We start from the raw sequence: 15,981 nt of genomic DNA, 5'->3' as shown, positions 1-15,981 counted from the left end.
GGTCAGTGGGCAGGACAACAGGAGACAATGACCCAGACAAGATGCAAATGAAGCCCAAAGCAAGCAGAAACACCTACCCAAAGTAATCCACTTCCAAGAATCTTACATGGAAAAGGATCCCAAATGTAACCAGGAACCAGCTCCAACCAGATCTCCGCAGACCTCACTAACCCATGGGTGTGAAGTGGGATTGGGAGGAGGGCTGGAAGGAGGGCTTTACCTCTCAGGGCTCGTCCTTCCTTTTGCATTCTAGGACTCCTAAAGGGGTCTTTAGGTTTTTACTCCAGTCCTAGGTCTATAGACTCCCAAATGTTCACACTGGAAGCGACCTTGAAGAATATCTAATTTCCAACCCCTTTGGTTTTGCAGCTAAAATACACCAGGGGCACTGTTTACTCAAGCCACTAACACACTAGGGAGAGGGTCCGTGGTAGAACTCTGCTTGCTGCCTGCTCTCTCCTAACACAGCCACGCTGCAAAACCTGTGGCCACTTCATCCTGAGCTAGGCTGGCTTGTTTGGTGGTCCCAGTCGGTCCTGCCACTGGAGACCTACTTCCAGGCTCCTCTTCCCAGGGCAGAAGGAAATGCAGTAAATATGCTCTGAATCAGGGTTTGCCAAGGCCATTTCTTATGGCCAGAAGGCTCCAGAGATCCTCAGGTGCCTAGGCTCACACCACTTCCCTCTCCCCACACCTACAGGGTAGGAGGGAAGCCAGGTACAGCCTAGAGCTATGCCACATACAGTCCTTCAGAGCTGGCTCAGCACTGACCTGGACCCCCCACCCGCAGCTCAGCCTTAGCAAGCAGAAACAGGCAGCTTGATGTACAGTTCAGTGTTTCCTGAACTGTGTTCTTGGACACCAGCTTAATATCTTGCAAGTTGAGAATTTAGACGGATGCAAAGAGAGAGAGATCAGTTGTCCAAAAACTTTGGAAAATGCTGCCTACCACATCCCCTCCCCAAAGTGCCAATTCATAATAGCATAATAAAGGCTCTGAGAAATCCTGTAACAAAGGAGCCTACTTAACTTTATCCCCAAATTTCCCAAACTTATTAGGCAATCATGACAACAGTTACCATTTATTGAATAATTATGTGCTAGGCACTGTGTTAAGTGCTTTATGTGGAATTCAACCTTACAACAATTCTACAAAACACTAAAATAATGATGCCCTATTAGAGATAAGGAAACTGAGGTATGGAGAGATTAGGAAACTTGCCCAATGTTACAGCTAGCAAATGACTGAGCCAAGATTCACACCCAAGCAGTCAGACTCCAAAGCCCAGGCCTTTCACTGCCCTCCCCTCGCCCCCCCCCCCCCCCCCGCCCCGGCTATACTATACTCCCTCCAGCCCCAGAAACTAGTACCTCAAAAACTAAAATACACCAGTTGATGGAAGAGTATGGGATTAGGAATTGGGACCATCAAGCCTCACTGTGATCCCAGGTGCTTCATCAAAGGCAGGATAGGGTGGTGGGAAGAAATGAACTCTGATGCCAGACTACACGGGTTCAAATTCCAGTCCTGATCTCTACTAGGTGTGTGGCCTTGCTTGGGCAGGTTACCTAACCTTTCTGAGCCTCACTTTCCCACATCTGTAAACTGGGGATAGTAACAGTTTAATATCAGATATGTTCTCCTTGTATCACTTAACCTTTCATTATATCTCTTTCCCCGGTATAAAACAGCAAACAGAGTTAGAGGGTCCCAGAGACCCCCAGACCATTTGATAACACTCATGATGAGAAGTGTGTGGGCAGAGGGGACAGGGTGTAGGGTTGGGGAGTAAAACTAGAGGTGGGGGCAGAGGACATGAAGAGTAGAATCCAGTCCACCAGTCCCTTCTCTCACACCAAGCCCAGCCCTGGGAGCAGCAGGTCCTGGGAACGGCTGTGTTGGATGTTCTCATCTCTCCAGGGAAAAATCACGAACCTGAGACTGGCAAAGTTTTCTTTCCTTTCCTTCTGCACACCTGGGTGCCCTGGGGGGCCTGGTGCAAGCCCCAGGAATGGCAGGGGCTGGGGAAACAGAGGCAAGAAGCTGATGGGGGGGGGGGGTGGGGGAGAAGGGGTGGGGGGAGAGGAGCATCTCTGAAAAGGCCTCTTGGAGATGAAACCTGCTCAGGAGGAGGCAGCTGGGGAAGAGCCCCCGCGCCCCTGCACAAAGCTCCAGCCCTGCAGGCACCCGGGAACTGGCGTCGACACTTCCACCTGGGCCCCGCACTGACGGAAACCATTTTCTCTCATCTCAGCTGGGATGAGAGAGACCACAGCGCAGCTCTCCGACAAACCTGGCTCGCTCCTGTTCACGGGACGGTTGCCTCTGACACCGCACCGAACGGGCTTTGGGAAGAGCCGACGCTTAGTCAAAGGCCGATCCCCGATTCGGGATTTCTGAGCGATGGAAAATGAAGGTGAACCCAGATATGGTGTCACCGTCTGGCTCACACCCAAAGCCCAGAACGTGACAAGGGCTCAGGCCTCGGTCCTTGCCGATGCCAAGGGTCTTGTGACAGACGCAGTGGCAGTGAAAAGTCCAAGTCATGGTCAGGACCTGAGGAAACCCACCCCAAAAAAGGGAAACTGTGGGCTGTGTTTCCAAGTGCAGTTCAGGCTGAGAGCCAGGTCTGTGTCTGCCTCACCACTTCCGCCTGGGGAGGCGCCTCCTGGTTACGCCACCTGAGCCAGAGGGGCTGCTCCTGGAACCACCTGAGAAACAAGGAAGTGGGGCCCGCACACATTAATCAGGCACGAGTGCCAGGGATGCCTGGGCCCTCCTGGCTGCCCCCTTCGCTCTCAAGTCCCTCGCCCTTTCCTGCAAAGTCCAACCCAAGGCCGTTTCCCCAGGATCACCTGGGCCCCCAGGGGTGCAGCGCATCCACACCCCAGAGCAGTTACTGTCTGTGCAACACAGCCTTTCAGTGGCTCGCAGGAAGGCAACTTGGGGAGTTCCTTCCCTGGACCCCGCCTCTGAGTGGGGAAAGAGGAAGCCGAGTGGCTCATCCCACGTCTTGTAGCCTAAGCATCACCAGCGTCCATCCCCAGATACTCTGTAGGTCCTGCTACCACCAACTGCTCTCCCTCCCGGACCCTAAACCAGTTCCCCGTCTTCACACAACCCACGCTCCCCCATCAAGAGCCACAAATATCACAGGACAGTCACAAGAAACATCTCGGCTCTGCCGTATGAGTTTTGCCCACAGCCCACACAGATCTGATATCATCTTCTAACACTGCTGCGGAGGAACCAGGGTGATACATGGGGTTTCGAGGCCGATGACAATGATTCCAAGTCTAGCTCTACCACTTGCTGGCTGGGTGACCTTGGGCATCTTGCTTGACACCTTTGAGACTTTTTCTTTACCGGGAAAATTGAGGAAGAAACATCTATCCAACTATGTGGCTGGAAGGATTCGATACACTGATACCCATATACAAAGCTACCCACCATGCAGCTTATTAGCATATAGTAGGCACTCAGGTAATTCCAACTTTCTCCCTAAAAAGCATTAGCCTGGAAGCTAGGATCTGGGTCCCAGCTCCACCACTTGCTGTGTGACCTTCTTGGAGCAGCTCTACCTCTCTCAATTTCGATGCTGTCTGCAAAGATATGACCTGCCCACCTACCTTGGAGTTGCCGTGAGTACTGAAGGAAGCAACAAAAGAAAAAAAAACTTTGTCAAGTATGGGACAGCTCTCTTAACTCTGACCAACTCACACAGTGCTGGTCTCTCCCAAGAGGCCAAGAGGACAGGCTGCGATGTTCGGAAAGGGGGAAAAGGGTCATCGAAGATCCTGAACATACACCCCAACTTGGTCAGTGTCTGGTACTCACCTACCAGGTGTCCAGCCCACACAGAAGGGGCGTGCCTAACCAACTATACAACCATGGGGTGTCCCAGGACAATGTTGGTAAGGAGGAAGGCTTTTCCAAGCCCGAGATCAGGGCACCATCACGTTCCTTAATTAGGTCCTTCAAAAATATCCCAGACAGTCCACACCCTGATCCCCCAGAACATGTGAACATGTTGCCTTACATGGCAAAAGGGGCTTTGTAGATATGATCAAGGTTACCAATTATGAGACGGGGAGGTTGGCCTAGACCATCCAGGTGGGCCTGATCTAATTACATGAGTCCTTTCCTGAGCGGAGGCCCCTTCCTGGCTGGGTTAAGGATGAAAAGGAAGAACACAGAGGACGGATTTGAAGCACCGTGGAGGAAGGGGCCATGAGCCAAGGAATGCAGACGGCCTCTAGAACCTCACGAGACAGGGGTGCGTTCTCCTCTAGAGCCTCCAGAAAAGACACAATCCTGCCCAACAAACACCACGAGGCCTGTGAGACAAAAGCGTAAGAAAGGTTGAGCGGTAAATGGTGCAGCTGCTGTGGCAGACAGTAGGGTAATTCCACTTTGGGGTCACAGACCCCGAAGACCAGAAAGCAGGGACCCAAACACACGAGCACACCACTGTCCACAGCACTTTACAAGCGCCAAAAGGTGGAAACAACCCAAATGCCCATGAGAAGGAATGAATGAACAAAATGCTGTGCACAACACATGAAAGAATATTACTCGGCCTTAAAAGGGAAGGAGGGGGCGCCTGGGTGGCGCAGTCGGTTAAGCGTCCGACTTCAGCCAGGTCACGATCTCGCAGTCCGTGAGTTCGAGCCCCGCGTCAGGCTCTGGGCTGATGGCTCAGAGCCTGGAGCCTGCTTCCGATTCTGTGTCTCCCTCTCTCTCTGCCCCTCCCCCGTTCATGCTCTGTCTCTCTCTGTCCCAAAAATAAATAAACGTTGAAAAAAAAATAAAAAAATAAAAAAAAAAAGGGAAGGAGATTTGGAGATTCGGACGTGTGCTACAACAGGGATGAACGCTGAGGACGTGATGCTCAGTGAAATATGCCCATCACAAAAAGACCGATACTGTGTGATCCCACTTCCAGGAAAGAGGTGCTGAAGTGGCCAAATTCAAGAACTGTGGGTGCCAGGGGCTGGGAGGAGTGGGGACTGGGGAGTTTCTGTTTAATGGACAGAGTTTCAGTTTGGGAAGATGAAAAAGTTCTGCAGATGGGTGGTGGTGATGGTCGCACAACAATGTGAATGAACATAATGCGGTGGAGCCACACACCTTTTAAAAGTGCTTAAAATGGTGAATTTTATGTTTTTTAAAAAACGTATATATATATTTTAAATGCTTATTTATTTTTGAGAGAGAGAGAGACAGAGTGCAAGCAGGGGAGGGGCAGACAGAGAGGGAGACACAGAATCTGAAGCAGGCTCCAGGCTCTGAGCCATCAGCACAGAGCCCGATGCAGGGCTCAAAGCCATGAACTGTGAGATCATGACCTGAGCCGAAGTCGGACACGTAACTGACTTGAGTCATACAGGCACCCCAGTAAATTTTATCTTTTATATATTTTACCACCAAAAAACTGTGTGTGGTTTTAAGCCACTAAGTTTGTGGCAATTTGTTTTGGCAACAATAGAAAACTAATGCATACAATGATCTCCTTCTTTCCAGATCCTCCCATCGTGTTCTCTTTGAAAAGGTCCCTGCCCTCCGTGTGTAAAAGATTCGTGAACAAGTCTATGTAAGCTTTCTTTGACACGGGAAGCAATAAACCACCAAGACCAGAGAAAAACCATTCCAACTGAGAAAGGGAGGAGCAGGTGCTCGCCTCTCCTGTGTGTCTGGGAATAAGAGCTCAATAAAGCTTTGCTCCCTTGTATTATCAGTCAACATGAATCACCATGGTGAGACTTGGGGCTCCGAGCGGGTTCTGTATGGCCAGGCCAGACACACCCAGCCAGGAATGCAAATGCTCTGGGGAGGGAAAAGCTCTGCACAGGCAGGCAATCACACTCCAACTGGCCAGGACCCCACCAACTAGGGCACCAGAGCTCACTCCCCGCTAGCGATGACTCAGTTCATTCCTACCCACCCCACCTCAGCCCTCATTTCACAAATGGGGACACGGACAACCAGAAGGGAAGAAGGGACATGCCTAGGTGACATAACAAGATCAAGATCTCAAGAGGGCCGACCCAGGACCCCCACCTCCTCCCTCCAAAACAAGAGCTCACTGTCCGAAAGGTAGGACACCAGTCAGCCGCTGCATCTACAGGAGTCGGTCCTGGTTTGGGGAGGTCTGGAACTTATACAATTTTAGGGGCCCTCTTTAAGCAATGACACGATGTCAGGGTGTCTGGGTTAAGCATCTGACTTCAGCTCAGGTCATGATCTCACAGCTCGTGAGTTCAAGCCCAGAGTCAGGCTCTGTGCTGGCGGCTCAGAGCCTGGCGCCTGCTTCGGATTCTGTGTGTCTCTCTCTCTGCCCCTCCCCTGCTCGCATCCTGTCTCTCTCTCTCTCTCTCTCTCTCTCTCTCAAAAATAAACATTAAAAAAAAAAAAAAAGAAATGATAAAATGTTTTGCAGATTTTACAAAATGATAGGACTTTGTGAATCCACTGCCAGGGCCCCTCTCGTGGAAGGGCCAAGGCAAGTGAGGTGGGGGTAGGGGTGTCCCCCGAAGCCAAAGCTTAAATTCCATTAGCTTCAAGGTAATGCCATTCCTGGGCTCGGAGAGGTGCCGGGGCTGGGCTAGACCATCGGGGGGAAAGAAGAGGAGAACACAAAGTCCTGGCCTGTGCCGGGGTTCCTTCTGGCTGCGGACACACACAATAAAGCAGTTGCAGGAAGTTACCCACAAGCGCTTTAGGAGCCATTCCTAGTAAGAATGGAGATTCCGGCTGAGAATCAGGAAATGCATTCTTTGGGAGAGGAAGGTGGGAGAAGAGTCTAGACAACCAGCCTCCCTCTGAAGGGCCTTGGTCAACCTAAGGCTCTCCTCGGCCTCTCCCTCCCTCACCTATGAAATGGGTGAGCCTGCGAGGGATCCATGGTCGTGGACGTGTGCTGCCCAGAACCTGGGGCTCCATGAAGGTTTTGTAGCTCACACTTATTTCCTGGTGGGGAGGGGGAAGAGCATAAAAGAGACTCTGGGCCTGATTTAAAGTTTTTTTTTAATGTTTATTTACGTTGAGACAGAGACAGCACAAGCGGGGGAGAGGCAGAGAGAGAGAGAGAGAGAGAGAGAGAATCCCAAGGAGGCTCCACGCTGTCACCGCAGAGCCCCACATGGGACTCAAACTCACAAACCATGAGATCGTGACCTGAGCCAAAACCAAGAGTCGAATGCTTAACCGACTGAGCCACCCAGCCATCCCTGTTTTTTTGTTTTGTTTTGTTTTAATGGAAAAATAGCAGATCTGGTAACACGGGTCCTAAACTTCCTGATGGGAGCACACGGCTAGGGAGGCAGCAGCTACCCCTTCGGCCAGGTGTGCCTGCTTCAGCTGCTCACTGTTCCCCACTTGCACAGTCCCAGGCACCTGCACACATAGTCAAAGGGACAGGTGTCACCCAGGGCCCTGCCAGTTAAGATACAACGAGCCATATGAAAGCCCAAGGCCTATCACAGATCCTCTCTCACAGTGAAGTAGGGGAAGAGGGGTAGCGGACAAGACTGAAGGCGGTGGCTGTTCAAATGGCTTTGGAGAGGCTCAGTCCCTTCAAGCCTAGGGGACAGGAGACAGTATCTATCCCAGGTCCAAACGGCTGAGGCGCTCCCCACTCACCTACAAGCCCCAGGAAACCTCTCCTTCAAATTATACTTACCAGCGGCTTAACGGTGACAAAGTCCCGGCCAACCTTCTTACTGCTGAAGTGGAAAGAAATCCCCACCAGAGCCTATAGATCAGAGATCTATAAGGATCCGTGAAGATTCTCTTTTAGAGCTCAAGTATGGGCTGACCCCTGTGTAGCTGGGATCCTAAGGTTTGCCAAAGGGCCCTGGGCCAAGGCTCCTGGAGGTCTATGGGCGATGGAAAGACTCACAGGAAATGGCATGTCCGTGGCTCAGCCAGGGCATTTTCTTGCTTCTACCTGGTCTGTCCTCCTTGTCTCCTTTATCCCTTCCTTAAGGCTGGGTCAGTCTTAGCCTTCCTTTAGCCAAGATAGAGTCCCCCCCCCCCCCTTCAGGAAGCCCACCCGAATCTCTCCATGCATAATGACTGCTCTTCCTGGAACTTATCAGCACTTGGCCTAAAACGTTTTCTATGTTCTCCAGTGCTCTAACAATACTCCCCCTTTTCCAGTACCTATGATAGGCACACATATTAACTCAAAATAGATCACCTCATTAATCGTCACAATGCTCCCACAAGATCGGTAGTGCCACCTTAAGGGAGCTAAGGCTTAGAGACGACTGACAGGCAAGGGTCACACACCCAAGTAGTGCCAGGGCCAGAATTACTTTTTCCTAGGGGAAGAGCGAGTGCCCAGGCTGTAGGATAGGCCCCTCCTCCTCCTGCCACTGGCTAGCATAGGGCTGGGCACAGCGAGGGCCTCACACGTTGACAGGATACGAGCGGACCCTGATTCATCGCTTCCACATCCTGGGTGGCACCTGTTCTGATGGCCTCTTTGGTCAAAGCTTCTGGTGCACGGGCTTCAGGAATTCTGGGGGCAGAGAGGACTCATCAAGGACATTCCCTTCTCTCCCTCCCACACCAAGGCAGGACCTCAAGCGTTTTGAGAGGGTGTATGAACATCCCTAACTCTGCTGGAGAAAGGGGGTAAGTGGCCTTACCCTCTGCAGGGACCGCAGAGCCTCAGTGCCCTGCCCTCATGGGGAAGCTGCCTCTCCTCTCAGGTGTGACCACAGTGCCATTAAGTCACAGAAACAAGCCAGAAAGCCACCGGGCAGCACTCCACAGATCCTGACCACATTTTCCCAGGCACTGAACAAAAAAGCCTCCGAGAGGTGCGGTTAAACATTCAACTCCCCACCCACAGGCCATGAATTAAGACTAGATGGAGCCTATGTCAATCATTATCCAGGCAGTGCCTCAGGCTGTCCTCTGAGGCCTGGCACCCGGGGCTGACCAGCCTGGAGAGGTTCTGGGCAAAGCAGGCTGGGAGAGTGGCAATGGGAAGGTGTACAGGCCTTACCACGGGGCTGAACTTGAGCAAGCCAGTTCTGAAAGACACCTCTTAGAAATAAAAAGTCAATTCCCGGGGTGCTAGCATTGGATGACGCAGGAATCCTAGAATACTGAAATTGGAAGTGGGCTTCATGAAATCATTTGCTTCAACCGGCCTATTTTACTACAGTGGGGAACCAAGACCCAGAGAGCAGAAGAGGTCTGCCTGACGTCTCAGAATTGACTAGGGGCAGGACACAGACTAGAACCATGTCTTTTGACTTCCAGGCTGATGCATTAATGGCCCACGGGGGCTCCCCTCCACTCAGCACACTTCTGGGCTCCAACCCACTTTCTCGGGCTGGAGAATGGGCTGGGGAAATGTACAGGCTGTCAATAAGGAAGTGACTCTGCGGCCTCCCAAATAAATTCCCGTAAAATCGAGCAGCACAGAAGACAACCTTTGCTCCACGGAAGCCTCTGGGACATTGTTTCCCTCCCTATGAATTAACAACAGCAGAGAGTGGGGGTTGGCCCACTGGGGCCCGTTCTGACCTCTCTGGGGTCCGTTCGGAGTTTAAATGGCCTCTTCCCCCAAGCTCTCCTGGAAATAGTCACCTCCGCCTAATACCCGGAGTTGAGAAAGGTGAGCCAGGAGGAGGAAGCACAGCAAGATACTCTCCATCCCAAAGCTGGGTCTTGGAGGGGCCATCCAAATCCCTGCGCGGCCTGTAAGGTCAGGAGGTGGCTCCAAGCGACAGGATGTGCGGCTGCCAGACCTGACTCCTGGGGGCAGCCCAGAAGGAGCGATGATTCTCAGAGCATCAGCAAAGTGGGGGCAGCAGCTGCTTGCCTGTTCATTCTCGAGCCCTCGGGTGGGAGGCTGTCACGTCCAGCACCGCGAGCTGGCCTGCCACTGTAGCGACAGACCATTCCTACTTCCTAACCTGAGGGATAGGGGCTTAGCCAATGGCAAGACTGATAAGCACAGCAGGAGTTCAAATTATAGACAGCAGTGGGTGGTGTCCCAGGAACTTCTGGTTGTCCCCCTCAACCATCTGCCCTCTCTTACTTCCGTAACAGAGCACAAACTGTTGCCTGGCACACGGTGGCTTCAAACAAGAGCTGGGTTTCCAAGCCTCCCTTGGCAACTTAAGCAGGGCCCTGCCATGAAAGTCTGCTGTCCCGGGCCATGCACGCAGGGGAAGCTCCTGGAGCAGGGCTACCCAGGGTGGCCCCCAGACCGACGCATCAACACAGCCCGGGTGGCTGTCGCAAATGACAATTCCCAGTCCTCACCCCAGACTTCCTCAGTCGCAACTAGGGTGGGGCCCAGAAACCTGTGTTTTAACAAACTTTCCAGATTATTCTTATATATGCTCACATTTGAAAACCACAGCCCCGGAGAATGCTGGAAGCAACTTTACAGAAGGAGCCTGGTGCCTGCACCATCTCATGGAGCGGACATTGACTCGGGCCTCCAATTTCTGAAGAGAGGAGCTCCTCTCTCAATCCATGACCACACCCGAATCCTAATGCAGGTAGGTTAGGGAAGCAGGATGATGAGAAACCGAAGCAAGTCAGCAGAAATCAGAAAAGCGATAACATCCAAGTATAATAAATAATGAACAGCAAACAAGATGCAAGGAATAAAATCAAGAATATCTGGTAGGTGGGGTGGGGGTGGGGGGGCCTGGCTGGCTCAGTTGGTGGAGCGGGTAATGCCTGATCTCGGGATTATGAGTTCCAGTCCCATATTGGGTGTGGAAATTACTTAAAAAAATTAAAAACAAAAGTAAAATTTTATGTTTATTTTTGAAAGAGAGAGGGAGAGTGCATGCACATGAGGGGGAAGGGCAGAGAGCGGGGGACACAGGATCCCAAGTAGGCTTCACGCTGACAGCAGCCCACATTGGGCTCAAATTCATGAACTGTCAGATCATGACCTGAGCCAAAGTCAGACACTTAATTGCTGAGCCACCCAGGAGCCCCTTAGAAAAATAAAATCTAAATAAAATAAAATAAAATAAAATAAAATAAAATAAAATAATATATACGTCTCTAGATAGATAGATAGATAGATATAGTATGTAAACAGTATTAGGTAAACAGAAAGAAAAACTATTAGTGGAAATACTTATATTAAAAATATGTTGAAGACTGTTTCAATAACCCTGCCTCAGCAGGCTTTTTTCCAGCCTGTTTTTCAGCCTTTTGCCTTTACCTGCAAATACAGGACTTGGAAAACTACTTACTAGGATTTCCTCTGAAATCGCTGATGTGACTTAAAACACAAAGATACAAAAGGATGTAAGATTTGGAGGCCCACGTCTCTGTATCTGACATTGGGCCCTCGGACATTTTTGTGTACTGACTATTTTGTCACATACCTTGCGGAATTGAGAAGGGTCACGTGCTGTCCCAAACGAGGAAGGAACAGTGTAATTGCCAGTCAGAGCTGACTGTGACTTTGGACCTAAAGGAAGGGGCAGATATGGAGAGATGCGGCACCTGGGCCCGTCCTTGGGGCTTGCAGGCAAGTCTTACTTTACCCATCCCTCCTAAGAAGTTGGGACTGGATTATTTCATGATTATCAGGGAGCTGAGAAGCAGGTGGGGGAGACCTGAGCACCACCTACTCCACACAAACCTGAAAGAAAACTAAACAGACCATGTTGTAAAACGTGTAAAACATTGGAAAACCCCTAGTTGATGCCTCCCTCTACATTTCTGAGCCTTTCATTTACTGTCTTAAAAAATGCACATATTGGGGCGCCTGGGTGGCTCTACACCCAACATGGGGCTCGAACTCACAACCCTGAGATCAAGAGTCACATGCTCTTCCAGGTGAGCCAGCCAGAAGCCCCACCATGTAGATCAGTTTTGATCCAAGGATGTTTTAGAAGACAGCATCCTGGACTTCTGAGTATTTTTGTGGAGCAGTATGATCATATTTTAATGTTGACTGGGGCTTTTATTGGGTTATAATTACTAAATGTGATCAGCAAAACTTCTTCTCATTGGGCTGTATTAAGATTTTCTTTGTGGTAACTACACGACCCATACCAGAAGGTTTCATGGACAGGGAAGGCTGTGTATTCTCTGTGGGACACATACTGTAGATGTATCTGTTAACTTGAGCTTATCTGCATTTCCTTGAGTATCTATCAATTATGAGAGGTGCTCCAAAAATTTCTCATTATGATCTTTATTTAAGTCAAGCTGTACTTATATTTATTCTAGATGTATTAATCTGGCATCCATGTTTGGTGTATACAGGTTCATCATGCTTATCTCTGCGGATTGTAAGGGCGTCTGCGTGGCTCAGTTGGTTGAGTGTCTGACTTCGGCTCCGGTCATGATCTCAGGGTTCATGGGTTCAAGCCCCGCGTTGAGCTCTGTGCTGAGAGCTGGGAGCCTGGAGCCTGCTTTGGTTTCGGTATCTCCCTCTCTCTCTGTCCCTCCCTCACTCACGCTCTGTCTCTCTCTCTCTCAAAGATAAATAAGAAAACATTAAAAAAAAAAAAGACATTAAAAAAATTAATTAAAAGACTAAAAATAAATGAACCAATTTAGATATTAAAAGTAGAGCAGCAAAATAACCAAAAGAAGGAATGAATAATGATAAAGGCTGAAATTAATGACCAACAAACAGAAAAAAGTGGAAAGGGCACACAAAAATTATTTTCCAGTTAGCATATCCAGTTGGATTCCCATTCATAATATCTCGCAAAGATGTATTACAAGGCCTGTGATCTGTCCCTGATTTGGAAAACTTAATGTCATAAAAATGTCAACTCTTCCTTATAAATAAATACATTCAATGACATTCCAATTCCAATTTCAAATTACAAAAACAGTCAACAGTCTCAGTGCCCATCGATAAGGGAAAAGTTATATAAATTATGGTCCATCTGCACTATAGAACATTCCACAGCTGCTACTGACCTGGAGGAATGCAAACCCAGAGTCACTGCCTGTGATAAACTAACAAAAACACAAGCTACAGAGTAAGGTGTGCAGTACGAATCCATCCTGTGAAAGAAGCAAACATCTACAGGTGCCTTTGTCTACATGACACAGAGGGACACAGGGAGAGACCCTTGGCTGCAGGCCACCCACCGTGCTAACTTCCTGGGTGGAATGGGAATAAAAGAATGAATTGAGAAACAGAAACAAATATCCCCTCAGTGCAGGCCTCCTGCAGCACCACCCAATCCCTCTTCTTCCTTTCAAAGCCAACATTTTCAAAGCCTGTCTACACTCAGTATCCCCAGATCCCCACCTCCTACGGCTCCTGCACCCATTCATTCCAGTCTGGCTTCTGCTCCAACATCCCACCAAAACTGCCCTGGCTAAATAAAGTGCCGAATATCCTCCTTGTCACTTCCCACAGCAACAATGGACACCGCTGGCCATTCCTCCTACTGAGGTGGACTCACCCTGGCCTCTGTGATCGGACACTGTCCTGCTTTTCCTTCCCCCTCATGGACTGCTCTTTTTCTGGCTCCTTTGTAGGCTCATCTTCCTTTACTCAGCTTTCAAGGTGAGTTCCTCAATCTCATCATGCCTTACATCAGACACAATCCGGACAAAAAAATGTCCCTCTAGCCCAGACCCCTCCAAAGCCCCCCCCACACCTGCCTACTTGGTACCTCAGAGGCACCTCAAACGCTACATGTCCAAGACTGAACTCATGATCATGCCCACTCTCCAGACCTGGTTCTCATCCAGTGTTCCAGGTCTCAGGGGAATCCAGGGGGGACAACCTAGGGTGGGTGGGGTGGCCTTTGCTTTTATGCACACAGCACAAGGCTAGGCAGACAGTGGGTGCTCACTAATGTTGAGTTCAACAGAAACACGCCTTGTCACCCACTTCCTAAAAATAGTCATGACCTTTTAGGTGGACACAGCACGCTCACATCTGCTATCACCAGCCCCCCCACAAAAACAACCTCTCCCGCCCCCCCCCCCCCCCCAGAGATGCCACTCGCGGGCTTAACCTGCCACATGCTCCCCCCACCCTCAGGCTGTAGGTGTCAAAGGCTGGCGCCACGGGACTTCCCTCTCAATTTCAGGAGCAATTCTTCCCTTCTTTTCTGCTAAGGCGTGGCACTTTCAGGAGCACAAGCCCATGGAAGACCAGACACTAAGGGATCACAGAAGCAGGACTCAACCACCTGTACGCTCCAATCCCGTTTCAAGTCTCATTACAGTAACACCCTCAGGGGTACCAACATTGTCATCACTACATCCTAACTGATCTTAAACTCCCTTTGCAAACAGTTTCTGCAATCAACCATCTGAGGTAGGCATTTTTACCATTCAGAACACTGGGACCCCGTGTGGCTCCATGGCTTGTCCCAAATGACCCACAACGGATGAGAACTCTGTCTATCGACTCCTTTTTTGCCCTCACCCCGTTACTTTCTCCCATCAGTGTATCTCAGTCACTGTTCAGGCGGTACTGTTAGGATCCTCCCAAATGCAAGCCACCGGGTGACATCAGACGGTTATTTTGTGGGGCAAAGGGGCCAGAGTCAGTAGGCCTACGGTGGTACGGGTTCCGGTAGTTATTAGAAAGTTCCACTGAGTTTCAACAACTCCCTTTAACAATGCAAATTTCCAACAAAGAAACTTCAGTTTTTTCATTTCCCCTAAGGACTTTCCTATCTAGGATCATTCAAACTCCCAATGCTCCAGGAGACAATAGCATCAAGAAGGTGCTGTAGAGAAAAATCCGGGGAAACCTGTCCGCTTGCCTGGTTGTGATTGTGTAGCACACCTGCACACAGACTCCTCCCTGAGTGCTCCCCATGGGACCAAGTGCCCGGAGCTGCTCAGGCTTAAGGGGGAAAGACAGAAGCTAAGGAGAGAGAGAAGGAGGTGAATGCAAGAGGAAGGAGGGGGAGTTCCAGAAAGGCTCTGGGTCCTCTGAACATCCAGCACTCAGCACAGATTTTGTTTCTACATTTACCTCCTGCCTACACTGGCTTCCCCACCCCCCTGCCTCCCCTTCACCCCCCCCACCCCACCCCCCCCTGTTCTGCAGTGAACAGCAAATTGCCAAGAACCCACACTAACCTATTCTGGCTAGATTCTTACTGCTGTCACCAGGAACTACCCATCCTCCCCTGAATCACAAGACCAAGGCATCACTAATCGATCTTGGCCTTCTAGGTACAGCAATCCAGGATGGGCTCTGTCACCCTTGCCCTGGCTACATAAGGGAATCAAAGAGGACTCTCAGCCATCTCCTACTCTCACCTCTCAGTCTAAACTTATATCTATTTCATTCTCCTTTTTTTTTTAACCGATCCAAACCCAGCCTTCAAGGTCTAATATCAAAGAAAACCTTGCTTCTCTGGCCTGCCTCTTTCAAGCAGCTAACATCTGCTGAGCACATACATTAGGCAAGGCCCATCCTGGGTATTGTGAGACCAGAGATGGATAAGAAACAGACCCTACCCTCCAAAGAGGAAGGACCGGGCAGAAACAAGACACGTGGTCATACAAATACCAAGCAAGGTGAGTACTGAACAGTGGTGCCAAAGGAGTGGAGGAGGAGGGCTTTGTGGGCTCAGGGGATGTCGTGTCCCTTTCTGCTAGGAGGAGGCACCCGGAGGGCTCTCGGGAGGGTGGTGAATAATGGGCAGAAATGGGGAAGGAGGGCATTCCAGGAGGACAGAACGACATGAACTGAAACAAAGGAACTGGCAGAAGGGCAGTTCAATCTGAACCTTCAGCTGCACGAAAGAAACAACAGCTATTATAATTGTATTATTATTATGGCTGACACAGATTATGACTTATGAACCAGGCCCTGCTGTAAGCTTTTATCTACTGTGGGTGCTATCCACCTGGAGCACAGGGGTATGGTGTACCAGTCACCAGTTCAGGTCAACGCCTGGGTTGTATGGTTGCAACATAATAACTCACTGAATTCTCAGTGACCCTGTAAGGTAGGTACTATTATTACCTTCACTTAAACG

The 15,981-nt window shown here is 50.0% G+C and overlaps 1 protein-coding gene and 1 long non-coding RNA gene across 3 annotated transcripts in view; one reads left to right on the top strand and one right to left on the bottom strand.

Moving 5' to 3' along the window:
- Window positions 1-15,981, bottom strand: part of ANXA11 (annexin A11) — a 44,588-nt gene that overhangs the window by 27,119 nt on the left and 1,488 nt on the right. The window lies entirely within an intron of this gene.
- LOC111557093 overlaps window positions 15,128-15,981 on the top strand; it is a 37,067-nt gene continuing 36,213 nt past the window's right edge. The window contains exon 1 of the long non-coding RNA XR_002736848.2: window positions 15,128-15,517. This is a non-coding gene — a long non-coding RNA (uncharacterized LOC111557093). The remainder of the gene's footprint in view (window positions 15,518-15,981) is intronic.

The sequence above is a fragment of the Felis catus genome, chromosome D2, assembly GCF_018350175.1.
Source record: "Felis catus isolate Fca126 chromosome D2, F.catus_Fca126_mat1.0, whole genome shotgun sequence".
NCBI classification, from domain to species: domain Eukaryota; kingdom Metazoa; phylum Chordata; class Mammalia; order Carnivora; family Felidae; genus Felis; species Felis catus.
This window is presented reverse-complemented; position numbering and strand designations above follow the sequence as displayed.